We start from the raw sequence: 14921 nt of genomic DNA, 5'->3' as shown, positions 1-14921 counted from the left end.
TCACCTAGAACAAAAGCTTCAGATTCCGTATAAATTCTTCAAATGCTGGCAATTAAATCATGATTTTAAAAATGTGCTTACAAATTCCTGGTCTAAGCGGGTTAAGGGTTCTCCGAGTTTTATTGTAGCTGGTAAACTTTAAAATGCGAAGCATGATCTTTGTCTTTGGAATATTAACTCTTTTGGACACATTAAAAACACTATTTACAAACTGAACTCTGAGATTGAGAAGCTTCGATCCATGCCTTATTCTCCAGCTTTAGGTAACTCCAAGAAGCTCGACTATTGGTATGAAATTGAAAATTCCTTCTATAAACAAAAAGCTAGGATCAATTATTTACCCATTATGACAAAAATATTCAATTTTTTCATAACACTGTTAAGCTGAGAAACATGTATAATACTATTCATACTGTTATATATGATCAAGGTAATTGGCTGGAATGTAGGGAGCAAGTTGTCTATCTATTTGAAAACCATTTTTAAAAAGTTTTTGTTTCTTCTAACCCTAATTACTGCTGATATTCAAGAAGTTTTGAAAGATGTCCATCCTATAATCACTGACGAAATAAACCTATCTCTGGTGGCTATTCCTACTATGGAGGAAATTTATTCTACTGTCAAGATTATGGAGCCATAGAATTCTCCAGGACCTGACGGATTCTCAACGGGTTTTTTCCGTGATAATTGGGACACTGTTTCTATTCAGGTAGTTGAGCATATTCAGAATTTTTTTAGGACTAAGTTTTTATTGAAACAGTTAAATCATTCCTTTATAGCTCTCATCCCTAAGGTGAATAATCCTTCGACACCGCATGATTTTATACCTATCAGCTTAGCTAATACTGTTTACAAAATCATTTCAAAAATCTTAACAAATCGTCTCAAGCCTTTACTAGACTCCATTATCTCTCCTTTTCAATCAACCTTTGTTTCCAATAGACAAATTCAAGATAATATTATTATTAGTCATGAAATTTTGCATTCTTTTTTTAAAAAAAAAAAGAGGGTGAAAAGGGGTTATATGGCAATCAAGCTTGATCTGTCGAAAGCTTTCAACAGATTATAATTTTCCTTTTATTATAGTTGTTTTCAAGAAGCTTGGTTTTTCGGATGAATGGTGTCAGTTAATTCTTCAATGTATTAGTATGGTCTTTTATTCGGTTCTAATTAACGGGTCGCCTGGGGGGTTTTCTCCCCTACCATAGGTATTAGGCAAGGGGATTGTCTTTCCCCCTATATTTTTATATTATGTATGGATATTCTATCTCAGATGCTGTTAAAAGCTGAGTCTGATAACATAATCCAGGGGTTTAAAATTAGAAACAACAGTCCATCAATTTCTCACTTATTATTTGCGGACGATTGTATGCTGTTCTCTAAGGCTTCCATTACTTATGCTAGAAATCTTATGATGATATTAAACAAGTTTTCCAAAGCTTCTGGACAAGCTATTAATTTTGAAAAGTCTGGCTTTTTCACGAGTGCTAATATGCATCATAAACACATTAAATTGATATCCAGATCTTTAGGAATTAAATTTCTATCTAGTTCTGAAAAGTACTTAGATATTCCTCTGTTTATTAATAGGGATATAACGAAATCCTTTCAATTCCTCCTAGATAAGTTCTATGCTAGATTAAGTAATATGGAAAAAATAAATCTGAATGGTGCTGGTAGAACTGTAGTTACAAAACATATTCTGTCTAGCCTTGTTGTTTATCACATGTCTTGTTTCCCTTTCCTAAGAAGCTTACTTATAAAATTGACTCCATCCAAAGAACTTTTTGGTTGTCAAAGAAAAACCCTCGAAGAGCTGCTTATTTTCGTTCTTGGATCGATATTGGAAAATCTAAGAGTTGTGGTGGTCTTGGTATTAGGAATTGATAAGTGCATATTTTATATATTTTTAGTGTCAATTTCATGCTAGTAATTTCTTATATTCTTGCAAATTGTTGTATATTACGTTTGTTTTATCTTATTTATGTGTTTATGAGGTGAATCATCCGAAAAGAAGTGAAAATAACACAAAAGTGAAATCTACAAATGGAGAAGGGATAAAGACCAAGTGGAAATCGCTCAAAGTCAGGATTATTTCCCCTCATATCGAAGAGGACGAAAAGGCGAAGCTAAGGGCGAAAGAATGAGGTAATTCCGACTCCATATGAGAAAGTTACGACGGAATTGAAGCGAGTCAAAGCTGCGAGAAGTTGATGCACAGAATTTATAAACGCATCCGCCAGGATTACTCAAGGCAGTCAAGGCAGTTCAGTCTTCCAAGACTGATCATTGAAAACCATTACTAAAAACACCAGCTCAGTTGTTATGGGCTATCACCTTTTTCCCCACGTAACCAACAAGACCAGCTGAATATTTCTTCTCTCGTAAATGATGTAAACACAGTAAAACAAAAGAATATTTCTTCTCTCCGGTTCACGGCCAGTTATCTGGTGGGGTTTTATGACGCAAGCATGGGATGATGGGTGAGTTCGAAGCTATACAGAAGATGGAAGAAGCGTGGAAATGAACAAAAATATGATAGATTCTCATATATCTTACCATTTCTATAACAAATACAAATAGTTGACCAAAACTATGTGTGTATTTTGATAATGGCTAAGATTGATTAGGAAACCACTAATGATAGTTAGAAATCAATACCTACTGTACATATTGTATTAAAATACATCCCTTTCTATTGATTTCAGTCAGATTTCCAGAATTTGTTCTCTCTCTCATGACTTCTTCGCTCTCCTGATAACCTAATCCAGATATTTCTGAAAACAGATTTGAGATTTTTGTCAGGAAAACAAATCGAAGTTTTGGTGACATCAATGTTCGAGATGGGTTTTTGATTGAAGTTTTGATTTTTAAGATGGGTTTTTCATCTACATCGAAGAGGAATGTATAAACAGATATTTCGTTGATCGATTCATTAACTGTTTATGTTAAAGAATTGATTGCCGGTGGTGTTGCTGGTGCCTTTGCTAAGACTATTGTTTCCCCATTAGAATGCATTAAGATTCTCTTGCAGGTAATTAGGTCAATTAAGATTTTTGTGTAATTCTTGATTTGAAAAAAATTGTGATCTTTTTATTAATTTTTGGGGAATTTATGGACTAGAACAGAAGGGTTTCATTCAATTGGTGTGTATATCACCACTGCAATGACGAAATCGTAACTTGAGGTTTTTATTTGTTTCATGCAGATGGAACATCTATCATCCAAATTTATTCCTTTTGCATTGTTGGCCATTTTATCGATCATACAAGTAGCAGTTGGAATTAGATTCGTGATTGACAGGGAGGAATGCTTTTCTCATTTGGTTCCATGTGAAGGAGATACTGTCCATGTTTCTTTTGTTATGATTAAAGCTGGGGGATGGCATTACGGTGAAGATGGTGTAGATCTAGTTGTAAGTATTGTCTATCCTCAATAAGTATTTCAGGAGTTTGTCAAGTTTCTTACTTTTGCTTTTAGTGGTTACAAGGTTCTAATTAAATAAAAGCACTACTTAATATTTACCCTGTACATAGGAATAGGAAATACAAAACATGGCATCCAGTTATGCAAACTCTTTATGAAAACACTATGGCAGGAATGCATTAGAAGCTGTATGATTGAACTTGCTATTAAAAGCCCAAATAGGAGTTGATGGATTTTGTCGGAATTCATGATCTTGTTCATTAGGAATAGCAAATAGCAGATGGTTTTTGGTTCTTAGCATCCTTTAGGGGTGGGGAAGTGTTCAGCTGTGCATCCTGAACAAGTACACTCCTGCTATACAAAGAATATGAATTTGTATTTTTTGTGGGTAATATCTGGTCTTGTTGGTATTTAATCTACTGCATATGCGTATTAGATGTCTGTTCTTTGATACATAGTACATCTTGAAGAAGTGCTTGCATTTATCATAGCTGCGAAAAGTTGAGCTCATTAGAACCAAACCTGTCCGAGGTGTGTACTTAGTCACAATGAAGATCCAAACTAAAAATCTTAGGCTGCAGGCCCATATCAGAAAAGGCTTGCATAGACGTTTTCTGTAGATGTAGGAGTGAAGGTTTTGAAGAATACACACTTGTCCACACTTTAGATTTTTTTTAGGTGCTCCTATACTTCATGTTGTCTGTTTGTTTTCCCTCTTACCCTCGTATGCTCCTATACCTCATGTTGTCTACCCTGTTAACCAGTTGCCCCAATGTGTTTTGAGCATAAATAACATCGCCTATTGTTGATCTGATCCTGTTAAACTGGATGGCGGACCATGGGGAATGTGTTAATTATTTTCTTGTTCAGCCAAAGTGATTTTTCATATAGGATTGTTGTAAAAGATCTTGAGTTTTCTTTTTGGTTCCTGTGATAGGGGACTATATTCATTTGTTGGGTTGTTATTCTGCTATGTTGTAAATGCATCACCATTTAAGCATATTATTTATTAATATTGCAGGTTAAAGGACCAACTGAAGAACAAATTCATGATGCTCGTGATAAAACAAGTGAAAAGTTTGAGTTTGTGGCTCACAAGAAAGGGGTCCATAAATTCTGCTTCACAAACAAGTCTCCTTATCATGAAACCCTGGACTTCGATATTCATGTCGGACATTTTACATAGTTTGAACTGCACGCTAAAGATGGTAACGTGTTCCCTTTTTTTTGTGTGTGTGGATTATGTCTTTTGTGGTGGAACTCTTTAATATTTGCTTGTGCTAATATATATGAATATATGCAGAGCACTTCAACCCTTTGGTGGAACAAATTTCTTAATTAGAGGAAGCTCTTTACAACATCCAGTTTGAACAGCATTGGTTAGAAGCTACAACTGATCATCAAGCACTAGGTATGAAATTTCACTTACAAGAGAATTATTGCTCTTCATGCTAATGCTTATGCTAGTGCTATACCACTACCACCTACAGTTGCTATTATTTTTTTGATTTTTCCCCAAAAATGCACACTTGTCCACCCTTTAGATATTCTTTATAGGTTGATCTTGCTTTTGGTTTCTCATATCAAACAGATATAAGATATTTGTACTAGTCGACCAAAGTAAGTAGTAAACCATATAAAAGAATATGTGAGTACTCAGAGAAGGCACTCAGATTCAGATTGAACCTGTTTGGATTCTATAAGTAAGTCCTAATGTGCTACATTGCTTTATGAATTCTTTCATGATTTCTTCACTTACCCGTTAGATTTTAGCTCGAACCAAGCTTGCTTATCAGGTAACCACGACTAAAAACTAGTGCTTTTGCAGCATATAATGTTTACCATAATCTTTTTCGTCATACTTTTGTAGGTTACGAGTCCTAAAGAGAGTATAGGGCATGGTTTGCATGGTTTACATTCTCTGCCTGATCATTGTGGGTTAAAAGATGTCTTTAAGAGTGTACAGATGGAAGGTTGGAATGAGTGTGTTGTATCGAGGTGTAGGTATGTGTATAACAATTTTTCTGATACTGAGTTAAGTTTCAGCTGTTTATTCTGCAAATTTTCTGCTAAACATGGAAAGAAATTAGGTAGAAGTGGCAATACTTATTGTTTGAGCATGTATCTTCCATGTATTTGTCACAATTATTACTCTTCAATGGATGAGAAGATACTAGGGTTTCAATACTTCCTTGCTGCCTTAACAACTTAACATGTAACAGTAACAGCATAGGGTGTTAATGATGTGAAATCTCGGTAAGTATTTTTGTAAAATGGCAAGTGAATAACGATATTACTTCATTAACAGATCCTACACTTCTTGGAATCCACCCTTATGCTGTTTTGAAGTTTTACATATATGAGGAACTCGATAGACGGGTCCTTGAAAAGCACCAGAATTCTGTTATGCTGTGTCTATCCTGTGGGGATTTCTGTTTCCTCACAGAGTGACGGCACATCAGATGCAAGGTTTTACAAATTTAGCCCTAAGCTAAAAACCACCATCAACATTAAGTCCCCTGCTTAGCCCGTAACAGTAGCATTGTTGAGGGGTAAGCATGAGATGGTGACAGACAAGGATAAAATCAAAACGGCGGGTCATGAAGAGATTGCCAGGAAAACTTGGCTAACCTTTGGAAGGAGGCATGAAGAATATGCGATCCTTGCGTCGGTGGCTCTAAGTAATTCCGGCTTGGCCAAAAATGTTGGCGTCAGTGTTGCAACTTTGGCTACTGATCGGCAGAAATGGCATTGCAACTGGGTCCGCCGAACGGGCGATGGATGGCTAGGTCACGGAACGTGCGGAGATGGTGCTTGACTTGGAACGGTGGAAACTGGCTTCAGTCCGCGGAATGGTGGAAACTGGCTTCAGTCCGCGGAATGGTGGAAACGGCTTCAGTCCATGGGATGGTGGAAACGACACCGTTTTCTTGACCACGGGACGGGAAGATATGGCGTTGAAACTTTGGCTCGACCCTGGAGCTGGAGGATGGAGATGATGTTGATGGCTCCTGGTTCGTGGAACGGTGGAAATGACACTTGGCTTCAGTCCGTGGAATGGTGAAAACGACACTTGGATTCAGTCCGCGGAACGGTGGATGGCACTGCTACTTAGGCCATGGAGTGGTGATGATGGTGCCGAAACTTCGACCACGGAGCGCTGATGGTGCTGCAACTTCGACCATGAATTGTTGATGTTGGCGCTCGGAGCGTTAGCGCTGGCTTGACCACGGGGTGCTGGTGGTATGGAGCATTGGCGCTGGCCTGACCACGGAGCATTGCAGGTTGAGCGGCTGGTGTTCCTCGTGTTGGCACACTGCTGGTTCGGTCATGGAGCGGAGATATTGGCACACGGCTTGTTCGGCTATGGAGCATGAGTGTGATGCGCCCAGTCATCTATTCCCGTTCATGGAGCTAGGAGGAATCCTTCTTCTGTTCAAACTCTAGAAACTCCGTTCGTATGAAAAGGGATATCGACGCTCTTCTATTTTTGTTGCTCGTCCGACTCTGTGCTTTCGTCTGCAGCGTCCGGCTTCTCTTCGTCATTTTTTAGTGGTGATAGAGCAAGCATTAACGGCAACAAAGTAATCTCCAGTAGTTATAATCAGCGGTAAGGCGAGCCAGGAGAACTCAAGGTAGGTTCTCTTTTCCATTTTGCGTATGTAGCCACCCAACAGTACCATCGATCTTCTCCAGAATGTGTAATAAGGTTCTGACACCAGAAGAATGGGTATCTAACCTTTCCAGTAGATTTCAAAATTTACCAAACTCCATTGCACTCTTGGGATGGATGGATGAAATATATGCTCGGCAATGATCATGTCATGGGTAATCTTGGAGTTGTGGTTGCATTGTTGGTCAATCCTTGACTTTAGGTTATCTGGTGCCTGGACTTTCTGATTGCGATGATGATATGTTGTGGATGCTTGCATGGCCGAAATCTTCTAGAGCCATTGGGTGAAGTAGACGAGATGAGAGTGTTCCGTTGCCGATGTGATGTTATCAAGTCTTCAAGGTCTTCATTCCAAGCGACGTCCTTTGAACCATCTTCTGAATCTTGAACTATTATATGGAATGGGATGCGGTGAGCAGTCCCCAGTTATACTTCTGTTAGATCCAATGGCGTGGTCGGTATGTGAATGTATCTCTGTGGCGTGCTTTTGGAGTCTTTGATGCACGTGTACGACTTCATGTTGAGGAATTCTTGCGGCTCGTAAAACTTCGACGTGATGATGTTGAAATCAGAAATAACCTGGTTAAGGGGAGTGAAATCATCCCATGTTGGTAGTCCCCATGTGTAATTATCCTGAGCCTATTTTCTCATGGAAGATGTGCTTCTACTGCATTCACCGGTAAGGTGGTGACTGCGTTCAAACTTCTAAACCTGAAGGAGGCTTCAGTCCCCAATTGTAGCCTACTTTAATTGCATCGCCTTGAATCTGTGTTTATGGGATTTGACACAAGCTTATTATATTCTTATGGATGTGATGCTGGGATTCTTGGAATCATCTCATGGACGAAAAATTCTGGATAACGAAGAGGTGGAAGTGGGAGAGTTATGTCGTTAATCGTGGCTCCCTCTGTCTCTTCAAGAAAAATATTTCAGCCGCTTCTCTGCAGTTATCTCATGAATGCTTGATTGTTGTCGAGGATGGACCGCGATGAGCATTCCCCAGTCTCACTTCTCTTTGGTTACCAAAATTGTTTCCTCTGAGTAGGTTTGGGATCCGTCGCGGGCCTCATAAAGTGTTGCAAACTCCTTCTGGGCAGAGAGGTGATGATATCCTTACGCTACACCTTTGAAGAGTAGATGACATTGTCGTGGCTATGACTTTTGGGTTGACCGTGTCTCCTGAGCTTTGTAGTGGTTGTTGTTACGGTAAACCTCTGCCTGGTATCAACAAATGAGCAGCAACAGTTCTTGGCAGTAGATGTGATCCGAAGAGACTACATTGTCGTGGAAGCAAAATAGGCTGGATGGAATTGCATCGGCGTCGATGGAAGCAAAGGTATTGGATGGATGCGTAAGCGAGTAAACTGTCCATGATCACGGGCTTTGGAGACATGGATCAAAAAGTTGCCACAACTACGAACCTTGGCTGGTTATGATCACGATCCTTGACAGGGAGGAGTGGCGACTTCTGGAGAGAACGTTGAAGCGTCTTCGGGAGCGAAAAATTGAAATGATCCCTGGAACCAAACATTGAAGCGGAGCGGATTTTGGAGCGAAACGTTGAAGCAGAGCGGCTTCTGAATCGAAACGTTGAAGAGGCTCCTTCTGAGTTGTGGCCATGTCCTTCTGAGTTTTGGAAAGAACTTCCTGTCTCTCCGTAAAATCGATAATGGTAATGGGAAAGGTTGGTTTCCTCTGGCTCTTCCAGTCTCGCATCCTGACGAAGAGGTGGTGGCAGCCTTGGTGATGATTGAAGGCGTCATGCTCTAAGAAATATTAGGAGTAGCGGCGGCTCTGGCTCTGGTAATAAGAGGCGTCACGTTATAGGGGATGCTTCTGGTGTTGCTGGTGTTGGTGGTAGAGGATGTAACGCCATGGTGTTGGTTATTCCCTTTTCTCTCTCGTCCGATACGACCACATACTCTATTCGCTTAGGGGTCTCACCACAAAAATGAATTTTCAGGTTGCAAATCCGAGTTTATTGTGTGATGAAATCCTGGCTGCGAGAAGTCCCCAGTCGTCCTTTATTGTTTGTGTAACAGCTTTATGCCGATCCGCGAAAAGACGGAGGATCTCCAGTCCCCAGGCGCAATTCCCCTGAATCTATCTTTTCTTGGACTATGCGCTTTAGAGCATTGCATTCACTGGTAGGATGTTTGACGAACCTGTGGTAATGGCAATACTTGGGATTTTCCGTTTGTTCTTCAGTTGGTAGGCGCCTAACATGAGGTAGTTTGATGGAATCGTCTTGAATCCATACTTTCAGGAGTTCGATTACTTTATCGATCGTGAACGGGAAGTTTGGAGCAGCATCTCCAGTTTCTTGTTGTTGCACAGGAATCTTAGCTGCGACCTTCCGGGGTAAAGCCGTCTGATGCGCTGGTGCCACACGTTTTGGTTGTTGTTCCACTGCTGGAGTTTTTCTCTTTCTTCCTTCATTAGCGATTGACTGGAGGTTGGATATTTTATTAGAAAGACGTCTGCTTTCGTGAACGTCTTTACGAGCTTCTTCATTATGGAACGGTTCCGATCGACTGAGTAAAGCAGCAACGGATCTCTTAGTAGCTTCTGATGCGATATGGGAATTGATATTTTACAGGAAGGATGCACATAATGAAATCACCTTTTCATTGCGAGGACTCTGATGAGAACGTGATAAATCCCACGAGTCTTCTTTCTGATTTTGAGACATCTTTTGATCATCATGAGCAGACAAGTTAGCTTGGTGGATACTTTTCCATTCAGCGTGACCATAGGCTTCATCCTCCTCGCTAGGAGTAGGAATATGAATCTTGGAAAAAGGACTACCACCATCAGCATTGATCCAAACTGAATGGTTGATAGCATTTCCTCCAAAATGAATACGTGTTGGTTCCTTTGACAGTTGATCCGTGAGCGCTTTCAGAAGCGTAAATACTCCGTCCTGCGTCTAATAGTAGCTTGATTCTCGACAATATCATTCAGGATTTTCGTCAAATCATGAATAGTTGTTAAATATCGAGACTCCATAGCCTCGACAATGGTTTTGAATGAAAGAACGGATTCAGGGATAACATGTGGAGTATTTTCGATGCTAGGAGAAGTAAAATTGGGATTGAGGGTTTCTGAATTATTCCTAAGATCAACCATCTTGAGAAATTTAGGAAATTGAAAATGGGTTTGAATTTGCAACCGAGAGATTTAATCTCCCACTGTGGTCGCCAATTGTTTGAGGGTGAAAACTGTTTCTGCCGGTTTTGGTAAATTCGTGTGTGTGGATGAGAAACGGGAGTACTTTTGATTCGAAAGATCAATCTGTACAATCCTTACCTAAACCAAGAAATGGTCGTTCTAGGCTTGCTTCAGTCACAAAGAGAAGGAGAAGGGTTGGTCTTAGGGAGGGAAGCGAAGAAAGTGTTGAGACTAGAATCGTTGATTCTGAAGGTGTAGTTGTTTACGACTTGTATTAGAAAGTATAACTGGCTAGCAGAATGGAAAGATATCAGGTGATTTTTGGATACTGTGTTGTTCTCTGGCCAAAACTTGTTGTTTGGTGGAAATAGGTGAAACCTATTTATACAAGTCATAATAAAATGTACCCTGATCTCGTAGGAAGTGGAAACGATTGAGGGGTGGAAGAGTGGAGTAACGTGTAACGTTAGAATTTATGCTTCTATGATGAAAGAAACGTTTACACCATTACTTCTTGCCATTACTCATCGCCCTTCTTCATGACACTTTCTTGTAACGGGCGTATTGCACGCCGCACTCTGTAAACCGCCATACCAATACCCTGGTGAGTATCCCCCATTTTGTGACATGTTTGATGTCTCGAGTGTTCTTTGTGGAAAACATGTAGAACTTTGGCAAGTCAAAATCATGAGACTTGTCGCAGGAAAATAACATGTGATGCTATTAGACTCGTCTTGGATGACCGCCTGAAACTTGCCACAAGTCTATCAGTTTGGTGGCGAACTTGGATGGATGAGATTGCATCTCATGAGGAAGGGTAGCCATTGATTATGGCTACCTTCTGTTGGCGCCTGATAATGGCACATTGGCGCCTTTAGTGCATGCCAGTGGCATTGCGGCATGGCCGGCATAGTTTGTGCATGCCGGCGACATGATGGTGTAAGTGGCGCCTGGCGTAGCTATGACCACCGGATTTAGGCGGCTGGTCGCCAAAAAGTTACCACAAGTCTGTTAGTTTGGTGGCAAACTTGGATGACTGAGATTGCATCTCATGGGGAAGGGTAGTTGTTGATTGTGTCTACCTTCCGTTGGCGCCTGACAATGGCACAGTGGCGCCTTTAGTGCATGCTAGTGGCATTGCAGCACGGCTGGCATAGTTTGTGCATGCCAGCGGCACGATGGTGCAAGTGGTGCCTGGCGTAGCCATGGCCGCTAGACTTTTGGCACGTTGGTGTTAGATTCAAACGTGGTGTGGAAACATCAGTTTTAATGGCCACATTGATTCCCATGTTCTGTGGAACATTGTTTGGCTCGGTTGGCGCGACAACTTTGCCTAAATTAGGGTTTGGCATGTCGAAACCATAATTAGCGTATATGGCATGTAGTATGCGGTAGGTGGCACGTTTGGCATGTGCACTTGGCATGCCTGTTTGGCGTGTGCGATTGACATGCTTTTGGTATGTTTGGCATGCCGTTTGGCATGTGCGCCTGACATGCGTGTTTGGCATGTCGTTTGGCATGTGCGCATGGCATGTTTGTTTTGGCATGTTTGACATGCCGTTAGCATGTTGGCATGGTTTTGGGAAGCCAACTTGGGAAATAGGGCCGGCAAGTATGGGCCCAGCCACAACTTATGTGTGTGTGGCGAGTTTAAGGCGACCTGATTGGTCGAGGTAAATAGAGCCGGTTTAGGATGGGGCGTGGCCAATGGAAAATGGCACCGGTTGGCCTAAGGCATGGCCACGCCTCTCTTTGTTGATGCTCCTATCCTGCGGCTCCTTGTTTTCTGATTCTGGGCAAGATTTTGCATCTGCTAATCCATGGCGGATTAATTACCTAGTTTGCATAGGCTTAATTTCGACAAGCAAGGTCTGATATACTGCGCAAGGCGCAAAACTCGAACTTTTGCAAATTAGTCAGGATTGATTGAATTCTATGTGTTGACACATAGTTCTTTTAAGTTCGTTGCCAGAGAGCAGCATGCTTTCTAATTGAATGCCTTATGCAAAGACCTTATCCTTGCTATTTGGAAATTCGTGCTACTCTGCTGCGAGTGAACACAAATTTTCATGTGATATCAACATTAAGGGTTCAGTCGGGGAACATAGCACAGAAAGCATTCAAAGAAACTTATATTAATTAAGTGTAGGCAAGATGCCAAAATTTACAGAATGCCTGGGATTGTTGCTACATGCGCCAGTCTGGATAAATTTCATGTAAGTATATTGAACGGCTCAATAAACGTGCCAGAGAAGAGGTTGACACTCATGGCTGTGTTTCCTCGCAGAGTGACGGCACATCAGATGCAAGATTTTACAAATTTACCCCTGAGCTAAAAACCACAATCAACAAAGAGATATTGAGTTTTTCCTCGCAGTTCCAACTAATGAGAATTCTGTAAGTAAAATTATACACGAACACCCGAGACAGTAAATCAGCTGCTCTATAAACCAGATTGGCATAATGAAATGCGGAATTTGAGAAGTACTGTAGCATGGGGTATCTTCGTAGTATATCAAGCTAAATAGATAATAGTACGAGCGAAATACATAAGACTGAGAAAGGTCAAAACCAGTACTAACATCATGCGGGTCCAGAATAAGTTCGAACTAGGAGATGCCCCAGTACTAAATACCTTTTAGGTTGCTCCTTCTTTATGACACCAATTGTTCGAGTTTATTTCAAATAACTCGTGCAGTGTACAGTTTGTGGAGTTCAACCATTTCCAGAACAATCTACAAAATAAACAGCTCATATTAAGGGAATTTCAATAGTACCCTGATGTATTTGGGCATAATACTACAGTTAAACAAGATACTTCACTCATAAACTAATTTAAGCAAATGCAGAGATAAGATTTTTCAGTATTTGAAGTCTAACATGGTCAATATATGGTACTACAAAGTTCAAGAGGGCCAAAATATACTCCCTAGATGCCAAAATAGCACAGTACCTCAATATGCTTGATACATTATCCTTGGGACATTCCTCTTTGCATTTAAGACTACCATCAATATGAAATGAAAGAGCACAAACTCGATAAATAACACGAAGTTTAACTTAGTAGAAAATACATGCTCCCTTAACTCCTTACATAAGCTTAAGTTGTGCTATTTAAGGTAGTACTATCAAGAACAAGATTTTCCTCCACAAATTTCAATGATACAGGTCATTAAACCTAGCGGTATTGTACTCATATGGCAAAAATAATCTACTTAATGACATGCTAATACAATTTTATGATATTACAGAAGACATACAAAGTTGGAAACAACACAATCAAAATAACTAAGAGTTGAATCCCTTAGATGACTACGAAACATGCAAAACGATATGAAAATTGCACTTACAACTCAGGGACAACTCTATAAAATCCTTGCACAAAGAAAGTAACGCCTAGCAAGGAGGTAAACCGCCATATCCACAAGGATCATCTCCAACCCATGCATATACCACCTCCATAAAAGTGATGCCTTGATTTCGTTTGACGCTTTCACTTCATTCAACAAAAATACAAATTAGAGTGGAAGAAGAAAAATTTAGTGTTATTAAATCTGAAAATATTAGATCCAATGAAACACCTAAAAACCTAAAATTGAAATGTATATGGCAAAGGAAATGCCAGACAGAGATCTAACAAACAAATTCTTAAATAATCATTTTCTTCAATTGGATTATTGAGTTTGTAAAGAAAAAATCTGAAATCCTCAAATAATAATAATCAACTTGAGGTGCAACTTAAGGAAATAAAAAGAACACATTCGCATCAGTGACAGATACCTTGTTGAATTGTTCCTGCAAAGAACTGTCTGCACCTTAGAACCTGATCTTATGTTATTCCATCATCCTGCCAAACACATGCCACACAGGTCTGTATAGTATCTCGAAACACATCCTTCCCTTTTGAAGTTACACAAAAACACTAATCAGAAATGTGTTAAACCAACTAAAGCAGGAGCAAATTTTGGCAAGCCATCCTAGTCGGCCTTACATAAGTATTACAAATACAGGCTTGGCCCATTTTCTTCATGACCAGCGATAAGAAGTGATACACCAAAAGGCCGAGAGTGTTGAGAACCTAGGGGACAGTCACTGTTCGAATTTTAGAGAAAGTTTCTAGCACGTATTTTGTATGTTTAACGCATGTACCTAAAACAGTAAGGAATTACATAAAGAAAGAAAAATAATGGTTTGATGTATGTACCTAAAACAACATTTTTATATCATTCTTACTGTTAGAGCATTGAACGGTCGAACTCGAATGTGTTGCTATCTCAAGCATGTTTGTCAATGTTAGTGATCAAAACTATAAGTCTGGATTTCTAGCCTATTTATAGATGTCTCGGATTAGGACATAGATAGTGTAGTTGAGCTTAGATCTCTCGGCGTTCATCATTTGAATACGAAGAACTACTAAGGGGAGCTTGTGGAACTACAACGACAAAAAGGTATGTGGAGACTTAAAATTATCTATCACTAGGAAAGTCTATTTCTACTCTATCTCCTATATTGAGACATAAGTTGTATTTACGATATAGTTTTCAACTATACACATTTGTGATTTCGAGCTGAGTATATCTCGCTTACATATTTCTCGAAATATGTTCGCTTTAGCCATGTTCATCTTTACTCGTGACGAAAGTCATGTTGA

The 14921-nt window shown here is 40.0% G+C and overlaps 1 long non-coding RNA gene and 1 pseudogene across 1 annotated transcript; one reads left to right on the top strand and one right to left on the bottom strand.

The window, feature by feature from the left end:
• Nucleotides 1–2423: 2423 nt before the first annotated feature.
• Nucleotides 2424–4839, top strand: LOC113352374 (annotated as a pseudogene).
• An 8082-nt stretch (nucleotides 4840–12921) lies between these two features.
• On the bottom strand, nucleotides 12922–14133 carry LOC113354224. Its single transcript, XR_003361735.1, has 3 exons — nucleotides 14051–14133; nucleotides 13621–13766; nucleotides 12922–13005 (listed from the first exon to the last, which is right to left on the bottom strand). It is a non-coding gene; the product is annotated as an uncharacterized LOC113354224 (long non-coding RNA).
• Between the last annotated feature and the right edge of the window lie 788 nt (nucleotides 14134–14921).

The sequence above is a fragment of the Papaver somniferum genome, chromosome 2 (assembly GCF_003573695.1).
Source record: "Papaver somniferum cultivar HN1 chromosome 2, ASM357369v1, whole genome shotgun sequence".
Classification (NCBI taxonomy): domain Eukaryota; kingdom Viridiplantae; phylum Streptophyta; class Magnoliopsida; order Ranunculales; family Papaveraceae; genus Papaver; species Papaver somniferum.
This window is presented reverse-complemented; position numbering and strand designations above follow the sequence as displayed.